Source organism: Quercus robur, chromosome 12 (genome assembly GCF_932294415.1).
Source record: "Quercus robur chromosome 12, dhQueRobu3.1, whole genome shotgun sequence".
NCBI lineage: Eukaryota > Viridiplantae > Streptophyta > Magnoliopsida > Fagales > Fagaceae > Quercus > Quercus robur.
In genome coordinates, this window is record NC_065545.1 from 16,875,127 (window position 1) to 16,898,421 (window position 23,295).

A 23,295-nucleotide genomic window follows, 5' to 3' on the forward strand; every position below is an offset into this window, starting at 1 on the left:
TATGTAGATCGGTATCGAGATTTATGTCCAAAATATATTCAATTGGTGAATGAGGCATGTAAAACTAAAGAAGGCCATAATATTCTAAGCTTAGAAATTGTAGATTTGAAAAAAAAAAAAAAAACTTTGTGACCTTAGGAATTGCAAAGCTAATATAGAAGAAGACATCATTAGACCTTCCATTGATTTTACAAACAAAGAAGATCAATTATGTGCTTCAATTATGATTATACCAAAAGGGATAAAGAAAATGGAGATTTATCATAATAAAAAGCGAAGGACGAAATCACGGATAGAAAAGATGCCGAAACCAAAGGAAGGCACATCAAAGAAGCAAACAAAGAAAAGAAAAGTGCATGAGGTAATCCTCTAAATTATCCTTATTTTCACCATTCTATTTTATTTTTACACATTAATATACAATACTATTATTGTTGATAAACTAGTACAATTTTTACAGGAAATTTATGCACATGACATCATGGCACAAAAGAAAACTAAGGATATCTCTTCTAGAAATATTACTAGTTTTATACAACTTTTAATGGTAAAGATATTTACAATTATATATTTTAATTTGATATTAATAATAGTTTAGATGCATGATTTGATAATTTTAATGCTAAGCTTGTGATATGTATAATGTGTAATTGGTTTTTCCATAATCAGCTTCTACAAGTTCTGCATCACATCAGGGAGGCTCATCAGCAAGTGTTGCATTAGCATCACATTTAGAGAGTATATCAAGTGTTGTAGGCTCCAACGACAAAATTAATGGTGCAGGAGGTCTCTTGACTCAAGGAAGTGTTGCAAGTGGAGGTCCCTTGATTCAAGAAAGTGTTACAAGTGGATGAAATGAGATGGTTCATAAAGTCAAGCCATTTTTCTAGTTTAGGATTATGTTTTATAATCTATGACACATGTTGAGATTAAGTGATCTTGTTTTGTAAATTTGCTAGTTTAGGACTGGAGTTTTGATGATCCAAAACTTAGTCACATTCAAATGTTCAAACTTAGTCACATTTGTGACCAAGTGTTCTAATTTTGTAATTTTCCTACTTTAAAATTGAAGTTATGATGATCCATAAATTTCCTTTTGTTACCAACTGACAGTGATCTGCATGTCTGATGTATCTTTGCATGGTGTTAATTTCTGCATAATTATTTGTTACTGCAGAAATTTTTAAGTTTTTCTGCATAATTACTATTTCTGCAGATTATACATTCTACAAATTGTAATTTCTGCATAATTATTGTTTCTGCGTAATTACAATTTGTGTTTCTGCGTAATTACTATTTGTAATTTCTGCATAATTACTGTTTGTGTTTCTACATAATTACTGTTTGTAATTTCTGCATAATTACTGTTTGTGTTTCTGCATAGTTCTTTTCTGCATAATCTAGTTGCCATCTTGCTTTATTGCAATCTAGTTGTCATCAGTGAATAGAATGTGATAGGCCAAAAACGAATTGACCCCTTATGATAAATTAACCAATTAATTTAGCCAAGTAAATTAATTAAGTTAATTACATGTAAAGAGCATGGTAGCACAAACAAATCACCAATTAAACTAAGCGCAGCGAAAAATAAATTAACACGGTGATTTGTTTACGAATAGGGAAAACCAACGCACGAAAAACCCTACTGGGTGATTTTAAGGTCACCACTCCTGAGAAGCCATTATTATCACAACAAGCGGTTACAAGTAAAAGAATCCCAGTACCTTATACCAACCTACAGTTAAACCCTTACCCCAATACCCAATTAGACTTGTTCTGTAGTGACAATCTCTCCTTGTAACATACGGCTCCCAGTATGTGACTAACCAATTGCACGGATCTCAATACGCGACTTCAATCACCAACTAGAGAAGGTTGTTGGCTGCTAAGTTCTTCAGATCATCCAAACGATGAAGATCAAGAAGATGCTTGGTTACAAAACCCTTCGGTGCACAAACACAACAACTTCTACACAAGAACGATGAACTAGGGCAAACTCTGTCTTCGGTCACAATTTGCTTGAACAAACTTTGCTCAACACTTGTGCAACTTGTGTCCACTTTGACAGCCCTTAAAATAATCATTTTATATGTCTAGGGTTATGAGAAAAGAAAACTCAAACACATAATCACGGATTGGAGTTAAAACAGATCTAAAATTCTGTTTTTCATAAATCTCGACAGATACCCTATCTATCGAGCTGCTATCGAGCCACGGGGATGGAACAACTCTTCAAGCTCAATAGATGGCTAGCTGTCGACCTTTAATTATAGACATTTTTCATACTTGAATCTTAGATAGACTTGCATGGCTTCAACACTTGATCTTAAAACAAAGTTTCTTAAAGTATCAAACACATCCTAGTTCTACCCAAATACAAGTAAAGTGCATTTTGTCAAAGGATTAGCCAATTATATAAAATAGTGACATATGTTCTTAACAAGTGAATCACATATATCCTAACATAATGTATATTGCAATATATTTTGAGTGTATTATATAGTCAACCTGCATTTTCAGTTTGAGTGTATTAATGGTTTAGGTTCCATTTTGTTGCTTGGCAGACACACATGATGTTTCTGCAGTCTCAAATTGTTGTCTAAAACAAGACATTTAAACCATTCACATTTTACAGGTTGTAGAACAAGTTAGACTACACATTGTTTGGGTATAGTGGAGCACCATTTAAAAGACCATTTACTTGAACATTGTTTGAGTTTTTATGTTGTATGCATACAACTGAGGAGTTAATCTGCTTCTTTCTTATGGTTCCCAATAATATCACAAACAAGCCTTTTAAGGTGTTGTTCAAACTGCTTTGATGTTGAGTGCACACAAGGCACAAACACTTCACAACAATGCAATAAATTGGTATATAAGTCATAGATAAATTAAAAAGACCATGTTCCATTGCTAAAGTCTCGAATTACAGAGAGAATTACACCAAAATTCAGGCCTTTTCCCACTAATACATACCAACACATACCAACACAAATTCAAGCCAACACATACCAACATAAACATTCTGCCAAAACCTACCAACATACACCAAAATTATGGCCTTTTCCCACTAATACCTACCCACCTAATGACCCATTTTCCCTCCACCTATTTAGCCAATCAAAAGAAGTATCAAGTAGAGTAGCATCCCACTTATCACCAGAGACAGCCCCAAGCAAATAAGCAAAATCTTCTCTCTCTTCCTGTAGCCTCTGCTCCATTGCCACTTCAACCAAAATCATGAAAAAAAAAAAAACAACAAATAGTATTAGCAAAATTTGGTCACAGCTAATCCAACACTTGTATTAGCAAAATACTAAAATCCTTGAAACTAAAAAAGACCCACAAAAGAAAATAGCTATAAAATTAAAACCCTTGTGCTCTTTGATCTTCCAAAACTAAAAAGCATTTGCACCCTTGTGCTATCACATAAACAACATACATTGAAGAAAAACCATTGCACTCCACAAATCAATTTCCTCTTGAATCAATATAACAAGCAAAAACACAAGAACCAAAAGTAAAAAAACAAACATCTCTAATAAAGGCAGACTTGTGTACTCGAACCATTCTTTGGCCCCTTGAAATGCTTATGATTCCAACCACAACACACGTTACAAAAGAAGCACCACCTAGTACTGTATTAAGGCCAACATCACGTGTACCTTCACCCATAAACGAGATGATGCTTGAAAAGAAGTCAAGAGCACCATTGCCAAGAGAAAGCAGAGTAACCCAGCAATTGTAGGAGACCTAGAAACCTAGAAACCTTGATAAGCTTTCAAGTGAAGAACAAAAGTACTCAGAAACCCAGAAACTAAAAAGAAATTTAAAAACTTTACAAAGAAATTTAAAAACCCAGAAATTTGGAAACCCGTAGTGTGAGGTGAGCAAGGAGTTGAGTTCATGGGTGAGGGATCGAGCTTGAACCCAGTGTATGCCTCATGAGTAATGACCCATGAGCTTGAATCCATGAGAGCAAGGAGCTGAGTTCGTGGGTTAAGGATTTCAATCTGTGTGGTGAGCGAGGAGCTAAGCGAGGAGCTGAGTTAAAAGCTTGATCAAATCGTAGCCTTGGCGCAGGTGGTACTGGTGGCACTGTGACAGCGGGGTGAGAGAGAAAGTCGAACCTTGGATAAAAGAGAGTGAGAAAGAGAGTTTGAAATATTCATATGGGTTTGGTGAGAGAGAAACTGTGGTTTGTCCAGTTGAGTTAAAGAGCCTCTAATTTAAGTTTTTAATCATAGTTAAGTGTGGTTTGGGTTAAGTATGACGTGGCACGTTTTTTACCCTTGATATAATGCAAAGATGATCCTATCTGTGAACTGGACACTCTCCATTTCAAAGGGAAATGGAGAGGATCTGGATCCCAGCTCCACCGCATATCAAGTTTTGAAAAGGGGTCACAAAGTCCTCCTACTCGAGCAGTTTGATTTCTTACACCAACGTGGCTCATCTCACGGCGAGTCTCATACTATACGTGCAACTTACCCAGAGGAATACTACTACCCCATGGTGATGGAGTCCTACAAACTCTGGGAAGAAGCTAAGTCCCACATCGACTACAAGGTTTACTTCAAGGCTCAAGAATTTGACATGGGTTTATACGACGACAAGTGTCTCCATGAAGTTATAGCCACTTGTCAGAAACACTGTCCCACATGAAATTCTCGACCTCCAACAAGTTTTCATGTAGGTTCAATATTCCTGACAATTGGATTGGAGTATGTACTAGTGATGGTGGGGTGCTAAAGCCCACTAAAGCAGTTTCTATGTTTCAAACTCCGGCGATTCAAAACAGTACTATTCTTAGGGATTACGTGGAAGTGAAAGATATAAGAAAAGATGATGTGAAAGGGGGAGTGTGGGTTTACACTAGCAATGGTGAAAAGTTTTGGGGTAAAAAATGTGTGGAAGTGATTTGCCTATACAACCTTTGGAGACTATGGTGTGTTATTGGAGGATTAAGGAAGGGCATGAGGATAAAAAAATGCAATTGGTGGTGATTTTCCAACTTTTGCATCCTACGGTGAGCCTTATATATACGGGATACCGTCTTTGGAGTTTCTGGGGTGGATTAAGGTTGCAATACATGGTGGATATCCATGTGATCTGGATAAGAGGCCATAGGGGCCTGGAATGGCATTAGGGACTATGGACACAAGGGGTCTTTTGGAGTTGCCACCTAGTTTTTGCAATGGTCTAGGAACCATATATATATCATCTTCTCAAGGAAGGACCTTTGATCTTACTACCAGAATATGGGTTCGGAGTTTAGGTACGCTCTTGGAAAGGTGTAAGGCACCCAAGATCACCCAACCCTAAGGTTGGCCTCCCATCATTGTGTCTTAATCTTAACCTTATTAAAAACTAGTTCAGCACTGTATTCTAAACCCACATACACTCTAATCATGCATCTAACATACAACATGGCATCTTTTATCCCTAAACAAGCATACTTATCTATCCACAAAGCAAAAGAGAGCCAAACACATGAAAGAAACCCTAGCATTCATCTAACATGTGAAAGACCCTATCATACATCTAAATAAGGCAATAGCCCCAAATATGGCAGCAAGCATATCATCAATAGCAAGCAAAACATCTTATGAACAAGGCATTAACACATTATAAACCCTAATCATACATCTAAGCATACTCCATCATATCATCAAAATGAAACCAACACAAATGCATGGACATTTCTAATGCATGACTTACCATTTACTTACCTTTTAGCAAAACAACACCTATGGCATTAATACATGGACATGTGAATGAATGGCATAGCGTCAAAGCAAGAAACAAACATAGAAACCCTAATCTAAGCATGTTGAAAGACAAACAAGCGTGTGAGGCAGAGGCACAAATACTTATAAAGCCTAAAATATATGAAAAGAAGCTAAACAGAACAAGCATGTGAAGGCAGAAACAAAACAAACAAAGAAAAATTAGGGTTTCTAGGTAGTGGCTTAGGCACGCAAGAATAGGCCTGTGTACACATAATCAAACCTACATGCGCAAGCTAGATTATGCGCACGCAAGTCCTTGCCTAAAAAACCTAAAAACATAGAAACAGAGTAGAAACGAAAAACCTAATTCTAAAAACCAAACACACTCAGAATAACAAGAAAACATAAACCTACTCTAAACAAACAGGTTATAACACAAACAAAGTAAGAAAAATAGATTAAATAATAAAAGAAAGACTAAAAAGAGAAAAGAAAGGTTGAAACTTGATATCTTAAAAAGAAGTTCCCAAGATTTGATTTTGACCGTTCCCCTCAATCAAATCTATCACAAATCATTAAACAAGTGATTAGCAATGTTAAACTAAAAGGGGGCCAGAAAAGGTCTCAATCAAATAAAATTGACTTGAAGGTGTTTTGTGAAAAATTCCCTTTTGATTCACTATTTTCTAGTGAATCTTAGGTTTTTCCCATAGGATTTCTCTGTGTCTTAAAAAAGTACCACATAAGAATTTTTTTAGTTAAAAAAATAGGATTTGGAACGGCTCCTAGACGATGTGAGATTCATTCCAAACCTCAGCTCGTACTGAAACCCTAGCTATGTACACAGGAGTGTGCCTACATACGCAAGCTTTGGCCCGCGTACGCAGGCTTTTGAGTTCGAGCATCATTGGGGAACGAGGCCCAAGTCGTAAAAGGTACAAAATGCGGTAACTATAGGGACTTTAAAACAATGGGTGGAAGAGAGGCTATCAAGCTTGGTTGATTCTAGAGGGCCTGTGGCTACATAGTTGTGCATGTATTCAATGACCCCAAATGAGGATTTTGTGATTAATTTCTTAGGTGGGGAGTTTGGGAAGGATGTTGTGGTCGAAGGTGGTTTTTCAGGGCATGGGTTCAAGATAAGTCCAATGGTAGGGAGAATACTTGCTGGCCTTGTGCTCACTGGGGAGGTAAAAGGAGTTAGGCTAAAGCACTTTAGGATTGGAAGGTTTGAGGAGAATCCTAAAGGGAATTTCAAAGAATTTTTATATCATGTGATGTAATCTGCTATCATCCCTCAATCATTAAGTAAAAGTCCATTTTCATTTCTCTGCAATAATAATTGTGTACAATTGGTGCCAGTAGTGCCTTTTATATATATATAAATATATATATATATATTGATGAGTCCATAAAAATTATTAAGGTTGTCCATCTTAATGGACGATCTTTGCGTCATTAGTTGGCCATCAAAGATAGATGAGTAACCACCCCACACATTCAACAACGATCATCAAAGGCCTTAAACCCTCTCATCAAGACAAAGAACGTTACAATTAGGGTAATAATCACCCTCATTTATGTCCAACGGCTACCTAAATCACCTATAAAAGGGACAATTTGTCCGTTCGCTAAGGTATGTCAAAAAACTACTACAAAACACTGTCTATAGACACAATATATGGGTTGGTACTAACTTAAGCATCGGAGGCTCCCCCACCGGGCACAACCCGGTGGTCTCTTCGATCAGTCCCTCCTTTATTTTGCAAGTCCTACAAGATTGTCTAATGCTCCGGATTTGACAAGTGACCCAACTGACAATTTTGGCATCATCAGTTTGGCGCCGTCTGTGGGAAGGGCGATTAGTCATCTAGCTCTTCCTGTAACAAAGGGTTCACTTGGTTCAATCTAGAGTACCTCATGGGATGAGACTCAACGATCATCTCTTTACTCTGCCCATATCCAATCAACTAAAATTGGGTTGAGATGGGAAAGATAAAGAGATATTACCAAGGCACCATCGTCTTTAAAACACGAATTGTCAGCCAAATGAATAGACGATGATGAGAGAGCCTAGATCCAAGGTCTCAAATCTGTTGGCCTCTAGCTTGAATGTCTGGTGGAAAGACACCTCCAATGATGTCGTTACCAATGAAAGTGTGACTCCCAGCCACAAGACATGATTGGGTTGGTTGACGGTGACATAAGAACTTCACAACCTGTGACCTTCTAGGCACGACACAGTACACACGACAACCACAGAAAGTGAGCGACTTTGGTAGACCTCGCAGGAATGGCCCAGCTCCTAGGCCTTAAGGTAAGATGTGTCATTTCTCATCTTGTTATATGGTCTTACATCATCTTGTTAAAAGATCTAGAATACTAGAAGTCTAAAAACGAAATGATAACCTCGTCTAAAACTTTAGAAATATAACAAAGGATTTTATTCTATGAGATATCCTTTTGTTAAAAAATAAAAAGAAGTGATTGTAGGTGGTCATATAATTTTCAGCCACCCAAGTCAACTATGATGAAATTACTATAGGAGAACTTTCCTTTCTTAGTTTCACCGGCTCCCCATTGTTTTTAGTTTGCATGAAAGGTGGAACCAAACTTCAATAGAACATAATTACCTTACCAAAATTGTGAACAAAATTGTGATCTTAAATATAGGCATTTAAAAAAAAAAGGAAAGGTTATGAATACCTTGACTGTTATAAACTGCATCAGTCAAACCGGTCTCTTTGAGGTCCTTGCCATTAAAGCCAAATATAATTATATATTGTTTAGGATACAGCTGTAGTCACCAAGGATAGCAGCTAAGTCATTCGTAGCTAGTGTCACTGATGTATCACAGCTGTAGTATTCAAAATACAAATCTTGGATTGTGTTGAGATAGGATTAGGATAAGACGGAATTGAATTTAATTTTGTATCTAAGTGATAAGGGAGAAACATATCTGATTTGTATAGAAGAGTCAAGGCCGAATTGCATGGAGAAGCATATCTGATTGTGTATAGATGTGGTAAGGCCGAATTGTATTTTAAATTTTGAATATGTTACAAACTATGCTATATATGAAAATGCCTTGAACCGTGAATGGTAAGGCTAGGAAACAATTTCAATTAATTGTTTTTACATATATTATGGCGTAATTGACATCCTAATAATGGCTCCTGCTATAACTAAAACAAAAATAGAATGTTTGTGTCCCTTTATGGTATTAGAATAATGGTACACTAAAGAAGAGAAATAAATGGTACCTTGATAATATCTTAGTTGATATTCACGGGTAATAAAGCCACAAAATAAGGCCATCCCCCAAACTTATATGTGTATTTATTGGTGGCGAAAGTATAGTAGAAAATGCATAACATGGTTAGAATGCTCTACAGTCGGTTATGCATGAGTTATTAGTCCGTCACTTGGTTAATGAAACTATGTTTTTCAAGGAACAATTCCAAAAAGATTTAAAAAGAAACCTTTAGGAATAAAATGCATGAATGACGTATTTAGCCTTGCACACAGAATAATTTTCAAAGTGAATGCAAGGTGGGACTGAGGTTGAAAGACTTAGAGAATTATAAAATTCAGTCCTTACAAGATTACAGCAATAGTTAAGCATAAATCATTTTCAAAATATTATGAAATTTTGTATCTTAAAATGTTCCACAATAGAATGAACAAAATTTACTATTCAAATTTTTCCATGTATAAATATATGTTGCTTTGACTTTGAGAATGGAGAATTTAAATGGTTCCATCTATACCTAATCATGCTTTGAGCATTCAAAGGGAAAAATGTGGGACTCTCACGGTGTCACAATCCACATATATGATTCAATAAAAGTGGCTATACAAGTACAATGTTTTTTATTTTATGCTTGCACTAGTGACATCACCAGAGTAAGTACTTACTCACATATATGATATACAAGCATAGCTTACTGTCTCTAAATACTAAATAGTATCAAATTATTTCCACGTGATTCTATTAAACAGAATGACATGTACTCTTTGTTAAGCTCATCATTTGAGAACAATCGAGATTATTAATTTGTTAGTATTTTTTGGAGCAAAATGAGCCTGGTAAAGTTTGACAAAATGGATCAACCAAAGGCTCGACATAAGAAAAATCATCCGGCAGAAAAAGGTCATGGCATAGGCACAACTGTTGAGAATGTCGTACAAGTTTTCTTACCAGCAAATGTACTTTTCATGTTTGAACGGGGGCAAACCTTCTGGATATATCTACATCTTCAAATAGCTAGAACAAAATACAGCAATGATGGTGCCCAGTTCTTGGGCCTTAAGGTCAGATTTAAAATTTTCTTTTACTTTTAGCTCTCTAAGTATTTGCAACAATGTTTGAAGTCAAGTTTTAGGCATAATGACAAATATTATTATTGCCAAATAAAAACCAAGCTATAAATTTAAAATAAGATCATAACTGTTTACTATGATAAATATGATGACTGTTTATCATAATGGCAAATGTCATTAAACACACCGAATTCCAACACTCTTTAAAAAGTTTAAACACTTTGCCAAGTGTTATTTAGTTGCATGAGAATAGGTTATGAAAACGATTGTTGGAAAGGCAAATTGCTAAATTACAAGATTAGTACAAACATGTACAACTGACACAAAAGGCTAGATACTTTCTTGCTAAAGTTAAAAGGCTTGACTAGTAATATCTGCTCTAGCTAGTGTGACCTATTTTAAACTTTTGATCTCTAGCCGATCAAATGATCTTAAGTCCATCCATTTCTTTTATTATTCTACTATCACCAAAACCAAGAAAAAGGTGGAAATGGCTGAATTGCCTATAGAGCATGTGCTTCATACATAAAATAAGACAATTCTATTCAATTGCATGGCATTAAGTGTGGATTTAATTCTCACTAAGTTTCTATACTCTTACATGAAATGATATTGTTTGGACATAAGCTATATCAACTCACCCAAAATTTTGTATAATATGTAAACCTATAAGAGGTTTGCTAGATTACTAGCTTCAGATATGCAAAAAACAAAACAGATGTTCCAAATTTTCTAAGGGGATTTCATAATTTGATGAAGAGAAACCCTTAAAAAGAAAATAGAAATATAGCTAAAAGTTGTGAAAATTTCATCTATATCACAAATGCCGAGTTTAACTCCTGTAAATTATGGGTTGTACAAATCCAACAAAGAAGAGCTCTATAAGTAAGAGTTCAATGACAAAGAGTTCGTCAAGAAGACTACAACAATGAAAAGACTGAGGTATGTACAAAATAGTATTCAGATTTAAGGTCTTCTATTGAGGTAACTCATTTCTTTCTTTCTTTTTTATCCATGAGATCATTTTATTGAAACTAAATAAATATCTAGCTTGCATGATTATTACAAATGTTTATGTAGAACATGTTGAAAATATTGCTATAAAATTGTTACAATTATCACAATCAATATGACTATATTTTTAGTAGCATATGTTTCATCGTCATGAATCTGAGAAGTTCAATTAAGTTTACTATACTTAAAATGCTAGATGATCGTGTTCACAATATGCTCATGAATTTAAGTTTCAATAAATTTCCGCTATCTCCATCAACTCACCAAAATCTTCTTAAATTGTTTTAAAAATCATATACGGTGCAAGCACCTAACAAAGACCAGTTTAAAGAAGCATATAGTCAAATAGCTTCAATTCTTATACTTCTCTATGATTCATATAGAATGCACTTCGTCTTGTATAGCATGCAATTGCACATTTGTACATTGTCATTCAACTAGCACTATTGAAATGACTTAAGTGTACAATTAAAGAAGAAGGAAGAGGAAATTGCTATTACAAATGGCAATGACCATAGTCATCAAAGCATGCCAAAAAGAAGAAGAAGAGAGGTTCCAATAGTGAAAGACCATTCCCCTAGTTGTCAACAAACGAGAATTGTACTTTTCACGTTTGAGCGGGGGCAAAAACGTGGCCTAGTTTTTACATCTTCAAAAAATTGAAGCAAAAGAGATCTAGGCCTTAGACATGAAGTATCATGTTGAGCATAAAAAATCTTGAAAAGAGAAGAGCTCGTCATTTTAAAAATGGAAGAGCTTGTCGAGAAGATCCCAGCAATAAAAAGATTGAGGTTTGTGACAAAATAATGTCGTCATTTAAGGTAACACATTTATCTGTCTCTTTTATATTCGTCTATAAAAATTTACACCTAGTAAGGTTTCATGCAAAAATGTATGTACTACTAGATAGATCACAAAAGAGGTAAAACTCTAGGATTACAAGAAAATAAGAAAAAGGCCCACCTAGGCCATTGGTGACTTATTATTCATGTATGAATTGTTCTAAAATTCTTGTTTAACCAAGTCTTGGCAAGTGCATGTGCTACTTAATGCAGATATTAACATGACCTCAAGAAGGTCCAAAACGACATAGCATCAAGGAATCTTTCCAGCAAAAAGTGATGAGATTCCGCCAAGACGGATGTAAATCACTAACAAAGCCTAAGTGACAAGATTCCTTAAATGGATGTAAGTCACCAAGGAATGGCTAAGTAATAAGATTCCGCCAAGACGGATGTAAATCACTAACAAAGCCTAAGTGACAAGATTCCTTAAATGGATGTAAGTCACCAAGGAATGGCTAAGTAATAAGATTCCGCCAAGACGGATGTAAATCACTAACGAAGCATAAGTGACAAGATTCCTTAAATGGATGTAAGTTACCAAAGAATGGCTAAGTGATAAGATTCCGCCAAGACGGATGTAAATCACTGAAAAAGCCAAAGTGACAAGATTCCTTAAATGGATGTAAGTCACCAAAGAATGGCTAAGTGATAAGATTTCGCCAAGACGGATGTAAATCACTGACAAAGCCAAAGTGACAAGATTCCTTAAATGGATGTAAGTCACCAAAGAATGGTTAAGTGATAAGATTCTACCAAGACGGATGTAAATCACTGACGAAGCCTAAGTGACAAGATTCCTTAAATGGATGTAAGTCACCAAGGAATGGCTAAGTAATAAGATTCCGCCAAGACGGATGTAAATCACTAACGAAGCATAAGTGACAAGATTCCTTAAATGGATGTAAGTTACCAAAGAATGGCTAAGTGATAAGATTCCGCCAAGACGGATGTAAATCACTGAAAAAGCCAAAGTGACAAGATTCCTTAAATGGATGTAAGTCACCAAAGAATGGCTAAGTGATAAGATTTCGCCAAGACGGATGTAAATCACTGACAAAGCCAAAGTGACAAAATTCCTTAAATGGATGTAAGTCACCAAAGAATGGTTAAGTGATAAGATTCTACCAAGACGGATGTAAATCACTGACGAAGTCTAAGTGATAAGATTCCTTAAATGGATGTAAGTCACTAAAGAATGGCTAAGTGATAAGACTCCGCCAAGACGGACGTAAATCACTAATGAAGCCTAAGTGACAAGATTCCTTAAATGGATGTAAGTCACCAAAGAATGGCTAAGTGATAAGATTCCGCCAAGACGGATGTAAATCACTGACGAAGCCTAAGTGACAAGATTCCTTAAATGGATGTAAGTCAAAAAAAAAAAAAAAAAAAAAAAGGGAGAAGATTCCGCTAGGCCGATGTAAATCGCTGGTGAAGTCTAAATGACAAAGCTCTGTAACTGGGATGTAAGTCACCTAAAAGTGGCTAAGTGACTAAATACCCTTAGACGAGTGTAAGCAAACAAGGATTCTCACACAAACGCAAGTCACAAGCAAATCAAGAATATCAAACGTGACAACCAAAAAATGAATGAAAGAAGAAGCATTGAAGCGATAAAAAATGGTCATCCAAAGAAATCACCTCGCTCTTCAGCAGTGATAAAAAATGGTCGTCCAAAGAAATTACCTTACTCTCTAGCAGTGATAAAAAATGATAGTCCAAAGAAATTAGCTCACTTTCAGGATCAAGCTATAATCCCTCGAACGTCCAAGAAGACCTTTAAAAGGTAGATACTAAGAAGTCGTCGCAAAAATACTATTGCTCTTGAAGGAGAAAGTAGTTGAAGATAAAGAAGTCTGAATCTAAACAAGTCGAGAATATTCCCAAAATCTGACTAGCAAAAAGCAAAATCAGACTTGGGAATGGGGGGCAATTGATGAGTCCATAAAAATTATTAAGGTTGTCCATCTTAATGGACGATCTTTGCGTCATTAGTTGGCCATCAAAGATAGATGAGTAACCACCCCACACATTCAACAACGATCATCAAAGGCCTTAAACCCTCTCATCAAGACAAAGAACGTTACAATTAGGGTAATAATCACCCTCATTTATGTCCAACGGCTACCTAAATCACCTATAAAAGGGACAATTTGTCCGTTCGCTAAGGTATGTCAAAAAACTACTACAAAACACTGTCTATAGACACAATATATGGGTTGGTACTAACTTAAGCATCGGAGGCTCCCCCACCGGGCACAACCCGGTGGTCTCTTCGATCAGTCCCTCCTTTATTTTGCAAGTCCTACAAGATTGTCTAATGCTCCGGATTTGACAAGTGACCCAACTGACGATTTTGGCATCATCATATATATATATATATATATATGTATATATCTTAACGTACTAGTACCTTATTAATGCTACCCCCAACTATGACACCTTTTTATTCTTGTCTTACCAGCCAAAATGGTTTCGATCGATGATCTTGACTTCAGATTTCCAACTTGGAAGTTAGTAATCATGACTTCCAATCACGATTTCAATCATTTTTTAGAGTGTGTAAAAGAGTTTGTGTGCAACAATTTCAACTCTTTCTAATTCTTGACATATGGCTACATGACCCATTTGTTTGTTTAGTTGACCTTTACAACAAATTATTGAAAACTTAGATACTTCAGATTGACTCCAAGTCATGATTTCAATAACTTTTTATAGTGTGTAAAGTAGTTTGTGTGCAACAATTGTTAAAGTCGTGTGATGTAATTTGCCATCATCCCTCAATGATTGAGTAAAAATCCATTTCTAATTCTCTGTAATTATAATTGTGTACAATTGTTGCACACAAACTGTTTTACACACTCTAAAAAGTCATTGAAATCGTGACTTGAAGTCATGATTACTAACTTCCAAGTTGGAAATCTGAAGTATCTAAGTCTTCAATAATTTGTTGTATTTTTAGAAGCACCGATGCAATTGCTTTAACAAGCCAAGGGCTTTCCACGAGTTTGGTCAGATCGGGTTTATGGTTGACCTGCAACCTGAAAGTTCAAAAACGTGTACAAAACACCTTTGAACGTTTAGACCCCCAAATTACAACTTAACCAATACAAGCAATATGTCAAACAACTAGTGTGCGGAAACTTAACACATGCTATAAAACGAAATTGGTTAAAGACTATCTAAGCCATAACAAAATAAAACCACAGCAGATAAAAAAAAGGCAAAGATAGAGAGGAAGGAAGATGCAAACACAAAGACAACGCGCGATGTGTTATCGGAGAGGAAACCGAAGTCCTCGGCGAAAAACCTCTCCGCCGCCCTCCAAGCGGTAATCAATCCACTAGAAAATACAGTTGGGATACAAGGACAGCAATAGACCCTCCAAGCCTAATCTACCCAGTGCACCTAAGCCCTCCAAGCTTCTTGCTCCAACGAGGTTGCGCCGAACCTTTTTCTTTTCTAGCTTCCCGAATTCCGCTACTAGACCGTAGCATCAACCAATGAAGATTGGTTCCTTCCTAACTGCTTCCCAGAACTCCAAACAACTGTCTCACAGTGATGATGATGGTGAGAACCAGGTTTGGTATAATGCCTCTCAAGGATTTGACAATGGAGAGGAAGAGAGTTGAGGAATTTGAAGAGACTCTAAGGTAGGGATTGTGGGTGAAACAATCTTGTTTTTCTTTAGGGTTTCTCTCTCAAAATTCTCTCTGGAAGCTCTCTTTCAATCGTGGGTAAAAGGGGTATTTATACTGGAGTGGGAGAGGAATGCGAAACGTCAGGTTTTACAAAACAGGGGTGGCTCGCGGCTTGACCTCGCGGCTTGACTAAGTCGCGAGATCCAGTCGCGAGATAACCGTATGGCCAGTTGTCCTGTTTTGTCCTGTAGTGCTCCAGCTAGCATGACTGTTCATCTTCCAGCATGCTTGGCACGTGTGCTGCTTCTGGCGGCTTGTAGCCGCGAGTCACCCGCAAGTCCCAGCCGCGAGTCTCTGTTTTCTTGCACACTCTTGAGCAAACTTCACTCTATCTCACTCACTACCCTTACAACAAACCCACCTAAATACAGGGTTACTAAATGCTGAATTACAAGCAAATTTGGCATGGAATAAAGCCAATTAGATGGTTGAATAAATTCAACCTTACACAACCGACCCAATCGAATCGGATGAATGGAAAAAGGACACGCGACTAGGGGTGTGCATGGGTTGGGTTAAGGAGATTTTTTGATCCAACCCACCATGGTGAGTTAAAAAAAATTCAACCCAACCCAACTCATCACTAGGACTGAGCATAGACCCGGCCAACCCAACCGACCCAACCCGACCCAAAGGGTCTTGGGCGGGTTGAATGGATGCTTGGGTCGGGTTCGAGTCCAATATTCGGGTCTGCCTTGGGTTCAGGTCGGTTTCGGGTCCAACCTTACCCGACCGATCTTTAAAAAAAAACACACACACACACACACACACAACTTGTGTATCAGACAAGCGAAACCGATCCAATACCCCGTTATGAACTATTTCAAATAAACTAAAATACATTAAGATTCACCATCATCGAAAAGTAAAACACTTAAATAATTTCAATTAACACAAAGGAAATCAGCTAATATTGTATTAAAATAGCAAAGATAAACCATAAATCAAACACTCTTAAGAACCCAGGAAAAAAAAAAAAAAAACCCATAAATCAAACACTCTAAGAACCCAGGAAAAAAAAAAAAAAAAGACTGATATTTGCACCGAGTTTCGCAAGATTCCAAGAAAAATAGAGGAATGAGTCAGCAATATACAACCAAGCTCCTTTCGAACTCCCAAAAAAAAATCCGAAATTTGAGAAACTAAACCCTAAAATCTCGATCTAGAGAGAAAGAGAGACGAACCTAGACATGGCGGCGTCGTGAGAGAGAGAGAACGAGAATGAAAAATCTTAAGAGGAGTGGTATGTGCGGCGGTGGTGAATGGTCGTATGTATGCTATTGTTGTTGTTGAAAGCATATTTTCGTTGGAGACTCAGCCTTGTTCATCGTCTAGGGTTTTACCTTTCAGCCACCATAGGAGAGAAAGAGAAAGAGAGAGTTTTATTGCAGAAACAGTGTATTTTTTGGTTTAAAAAAAGGACAGACCCGACCCAATATCCAACCACCCAACCCAACCCAACCCGAGACCCGTACTTTTCGGGTTGGGTCGGGTTTCTCCTTGATAAACCCGATTGTTATCGGGTCGGGTCGCGGGTGGTAGTAAAACCGACCCGGCCCGACCCGATATCAATCCTACTCATCACATAAGTCTAACCCAACCTAACCAAACCCACATGGGTCGGGTTGGATCAAGTTGAACCCATGGGTTGGACAAATTTTTTTTATTACTATTATTATTAAATTGAGCAGAAAAAATTAGATCACACCTACCAACTGAATTGATAAACAAAATTACATTAATATATGAACTAATATTCCAACTCAGTTATACATTAATATTGGCTTTTATAAAGCATAGGAGGAAGAGCTGGTTATTTAAAAAAAATTATTAATTATATAATATATTTTAAATATATGTTAAATATATGGGTGGGTTTGGCGGGTTTGGAATTTTATGACCCAAACCCAACCCAACCCGCTATCAAAAAAATTGTGTAACCCAACCCAACCCACCAAGCCCTAAAAACTTACCCAACCCAGCGAGTTGGGTTGGGTCGAGTTAGTTTTGGCGGGTTGGCTACACACTCCTACCCGTGGCCGACCGAATGTTCAGGTTGAACTTGATGACATAGGTCATCAATTGGGCAAGTCAAAACCAATGGGTGATTTCGGGTCTGAATCCCAACAATATAGAAATCAAAACCCAAACAACAAAGAAATCAAAACCCAAATACAAAAACACTAGATCCGTAGATTGAAACTGTTAGGACATATGTGATTCAATTTTAGGAACATATGTCAATATTTTATATAATTGGCTAATCCTTTGACAAAACACACTTTACTTGCAATTGGGTAGATCTAAGATGTGTTTAATGCTTCAAGAAACAAGGTTTCAAGTTCAAGTGTTAAAACCATGCAAGTCTGTCCAAGAATCAAGTGAGAAAGTTCTGGATTTTAAAGCTCGACAGCTAGCATCTATCGAGATTTAAAAGCTACTAAAACTCGTGGCTTGACAGCTAGCTCGATAGATGGCTATCTTTCGAAATTTATGAAACTCAATTTTTCAGAACTATTTTTCATCCAATCCGTGGGTATATGTTTGGGTTTTCTTTCTCACAACCCAAAACATATATAAGGATTATTTTGAGAGGTGTAAAAGATTACACAAGTTGCACTAGAGCACAATTTCACAAGTGTAAAGAAAAGTGTGACCGGAAACCTAGTTTGCCCTAGTTCATCTTTCTCTTGAAGAAGTTGCTGTGTTTGTACACCGTAGGGTTTTGTAACCAAGAAGTTCCTTGATCTTTATCGTGTGATGAACTAAAGAACTTTGCAACCAACATTCTTCTCAAGTTGGTGATTAAGTCGAGTACTGGGAACCGCGCAATTGGTTAGTCACGTACTAGGAGTCGCGCATTGAAAGGAGAGATTGTTACTACAGAACAAGTCTAATTGGGTATTAGGGTAAGGGTTGAACTGTAGGTTGGTATAAGATACTGGAATTCTTTTACTTGTAACCACTTGTTTTGATAATAGTAGATTCTCGGGAGTAGTGACCTTAAAATTACCTAGTGGAGTTTTTGCCGTATAGGTTTTCCCCATTCGTAAACAAATCACCGTGTCAATTATTTTCCGCTACATACTTAGTTTAATTGGTGATTTGTTTATGCTACCACGCATTTTGCATGTTAATTTGATTAATTAATAAACTTGGATAATTAATCAATTAATTCATCAGAATGAGTCAATACATTCTTGGCCTATCAGAAACAAAAAAAAGACCCAAATAACAAAAACACAATATCCATATACTGAAACGAAAAATAGGAAGATAAAGACTAAAACCACATCACCACCACCATTCCTTCCCCCACTAGCACCACATCCACAAGATCAGTACAATTTATAAAAATAAAAAATAAAAAATAAAATTATTTTTACTAGCCCACAAACTACACAAGATTAGAGGAGATTTCAAGTACATTAGAGGAGGGATTCATCAATATGTGGAGTTTCAAGTTGAACTTTAAGTCAACGACGGTGGCAATAGACCATACTCGGCGATAGCAGCAGTGAGGAGGCTAGGTTTAGGGGCTACAATAAGGAGGCTAGTGTCAGGGACGACAATAGAGCACCACATCCACAAGATCAGTACAATTTAGGGTTAGGGATTTTAGAGAGAGATCAGAAAGAGAGAAATTTTTCTTAAACTAATAACGGTTAAAGGCCTTGAGGCGTGTTTTTGTTTTTGAGGAAGGGGATGAAGAGGTGTGTAATGCGTGTTCAGACTTCAACATAAATGAGAAACCCAAGTCAAAGATTTTTCTTTTTAAATTTTTGGGCAGTCGGGTCAGCTTATACGGGTTAGAATTCAAGGGACCTGGAACCAATCCACAAAACTGATTTTTGAAATCAACAGACCCACACTCAACCCGTCTGGACATTCAGATCTGCCCATGAGTCCTCGGGTCGGGCAGGTGGGTCAAATCTGACGAGTTGATGGACAACCCTAACAAGCCAATAGTTACATTTTTCTTGGTTTAACTTTCTCATCATTATCGTCTTCTAACAAGCATTGGTTTTGTATAAAACTTATATATAAGATAGTGGATAGTGATAGAAGCATGCATGTTCCAAAATCCATCTCATATCTATTACAAAAGCCTATGGTCCCAAATTTAGAACTCAACTTAGTTGGCTTCATTGATGTCCTATAATTCAAATTCCAACCTCACATCTCAACTTTACTTAGAGCATTAGCATCCGGAGATGCAAAAAAAAAAAAAAAAAATTTGCATCCTTAAATACTACTTTATCTATTTTACCAACCCATTTTATAACTCACTCTACATCTTAATTTTTATTTTTATATACAACCCAATAAAATAATATAAACTACCTAATAAAATAATTAAAAAGTACTATTCTCTGTATTTTTCCTCTCACTCACATTTTCTCTTCACACACAAATACAAGATTAAAATAAATTTTTTTTTTTTACCACCTATGAATAGTAAGGTTGCATTTCATAGGTTGCAAATTTTTTTAAAATTTGCAAACAGAGATAGAGTGAGTTTTAAACAGTTTGAGTTGTAAAATAACAATTGAGAGGTGTTTATACCCCAAATGCTAGGGCTCTTATCCCACCTAGATAGTGATTCAAAGAAAAATAAATAAATAAATACTTTATTTAGTGCTCACCTACTACTGCCAACCAAGATTGTCAAATCAATTTTTATAAATAAATAAAGGCCAGCGCACAATGACCATTACTTCTCATTATAAAACATTTGAAATCAGTACACATTATCATCTTTTTGTGTTCAAATATAGTTTATTTATTAAAAACGGAAAATATTATAATAAAATAATTTTTAAAGATGTGAGTAATACAGTTGAATCCAAAAACGTATTAGTATGTACATTTTTTCATTTTTGACTGGGTTGTGAACAGTACCGTGGAACCCAACCAAAAATGCAAACGCTGGATTGCACGCTGAAAATGTGCAATCCAAACGCACACTACATACTATATTCTATAGATTTTTTTTTTTTTTAATCATGAAATGTCAGCAATTTAAGCAAAATTTAAAAGGGCAAGACTTAGGTACAATACTTAAGTATTGTTCCTTATGTTCTCTTTTAATAAATAAATAAATACTTTATTTAGTGCTCACTTACTACTGCCAACCAAGATTGTCAAATCAATTTTTATAAATAAATAAAGGCCAGCGCACAATGACCATTACTTCTCATTATAAAACATTTGAAATCAGTACACATTATCATCTTTTTGTGTTCAAATATAGTTTATTTATTAAAAACTGAAAATATTATAATAAAATAATTTTTAAAGATGTGAGTAATACAGTTGAATCCAAAAACGTATTAGTATGTACATTTTTTCATTTTTGACTGGGTTGTGAACAGTACCGTGGAACCCAACCAAAAATGCAAACACTGGATTGCACGCTGAAAATGTGCAATCCAAACGCACACTACATACTATATTCTATAGATTTTTTTTTTTTTTTTAATCATGAAATGTCAGCAATTTAAGCAAAATTTGAAAGGGCAAGACTTAGGTACAATACTTAAGTATTGTTCCTTATGTTCTCTTTTAAGATTCTATTATGTGGATTTTTGCACATAGGATGAAAATGTATTTTTTAATTAAATAGCCACATGAATAAATTTTAAGAGAGAAATTTAAAAAACAGCACCTAAGATATTGTACTTAGGTTTTGTTCAATTTGAAAATTCCAACGCTCTTAAAATTTCCATTAACTTTTTCTTTGTTCTTATTGAGTTAAATGGCTACTAAAAGACTAACAGTGCAGTTAAAGAGTTTAGAAAGAAAATTTATTTAAAACGAAAGGGAATAATTCTATAATTTTTTTTTTTTGGGGGGGCTGAATAAGGGAATATTTCTATAGTGTTTTTAGTTCTTCCGGATGGTAAATATAATAGTAATACCTTCAATTTATCCTAATATTTAAAACGTCAGATGACTAGGACTATCTCAAGCTACTAGTACAGAAGAATATGAAAATCCATGTGACTCATGCAGATAGGTACAAAGTGCTTCCATAATTTTTTTTTTTTTTTTTTTTTTTTTTTTTTTTTTTTTTTTTTTTTGATACCATTCAAAGGGAGATAAAGACAAAAGTTATACAAGAGCTGGGTTACACCAGCAAAAGGATTAGATGCATGGAATCTTTGAAGATGCGATAAGTTTTAGTCAAGATTAGCTTTGATTTATATTTTAGGTTATATAAACAATTAATATCATGATCATGCGTGTTTACTACAATTGGCCATATGCTGAAATGCAAATGCGACCAAAAAAAAGCTCACAGTGCAGACCAAGTTGTTCGACAACTCGTCTGTTGCCACAGTTTGAGTTGGAGTTGATGCTTACTGAATTCCTTTTATAAACATGTGAGCTTTGCTCGTTGCCATTGGGTCTACTATGTTACCAAAATGCCTTCTTTCTTTTACAAATTTTCCTACACACCCTCCACATTTATTATATTATTTTTCGGTTAACACTTCAATATATTCTTTTTATATGAGCCTATGACCATAAAATTATTTTAAAGGTAAACAATCATTTCAAAATTGTGTATCTTTATCTTCTTTTTTTAATAAGTAGTTAGCGAGGGAAGAGGAGGTGGGATTCGAACAACGTGTAAAAAAAATGAAATAGATAATTTAATCATTTGATCTTTCCCTTTCCTTGGATGCTTTTCTAAGCAACTGGCTATAAAAATAAGCAAAATCAATTTTGTGTAATTGTAGGGGAGATAAAAACACATAAGAGAGTCATGACCTTGTGTGTTAGTTACCACCTCATTTAAAATTTAATCCTTTAATTTTGAATCCAACCTTGTATATCAAAAATAAAATAAAATTTTAATCTTATTATTATCTCAAGTTCTTTGAGTGATTCCCTAAGCAAGTGGTTAGGACCAATTGTTTGATCAAGTTTTTAAATGTTGTCTTGGTTAAAAATGAGACTTAGACATGAGGCACCATTTGATGTTGTTGCTGGAAGTAACACTTAGGGCTGTAATCAAGCTGAGTCGAGCTAAGTATTAAAAATTTATACTTAATCACTTAATTTTATTTCAAATATAAGCTAAGCTCGAGCTCATCATTAAACAAGATTACATGTTCAATTTTGAACCTCAAATTTCTTATTCGATCATAAGAGAGTTTAGCCATTGAACTAACTGAAACCCACCGCATTAATAATTTTATCAATCATCATGTAGTAAGTTGGAGTCATCCAACTGATTAGAAGATTAATTTTTGGCCAAAATACAAATTGCATCCTCTAAGTTTTGTTGAAATTGATTTTAGTTCTTTAACTTTACTTTCATTCAATTGAGTCCTTTAAGTTTCAAATTTATTAATTTTATCCTTCTATCCAATTTTGATAAAAATTTTCCATTAAAAAAATATTCTTTTCACATAAAAAATTTATAAAATTAATAAAAATATTTAAAGAATTTTTATGTGAGATTTTTTTTTTTTTTAGTTAATTGCATGCTGAAAGTAAATTTTTTAAGACAAAAAAACCTGAATTGAATTAATTTGAAATTTAAAAAACTCAATTAAACAAAAATAAAATCAAAGAATTGAAATTGAATTTCAATCAAATTTAGAGAGTTGAATTTGCATTTTAGCTAAACTTTTTAAAATTTTCAGTGGCAAACTTGAAATTGAAGGC

The 23,295-nt window shown here is 35.4% G+C and overlaps 1 pseudogene; it reads left to right on the forward strand.

Moving 5' to 3' along the window:
* The first annotated feature begins 4,308 nt into the window (after window positions 1–4,308).
* On the forward strand, window positions 4,309–7,015 carry LOC126708207 (probable sarcosine oxidase; annotated as a pseudogene).
* Window positions 7,016–23,295: the final 16,280 nt, after the last annotated feature.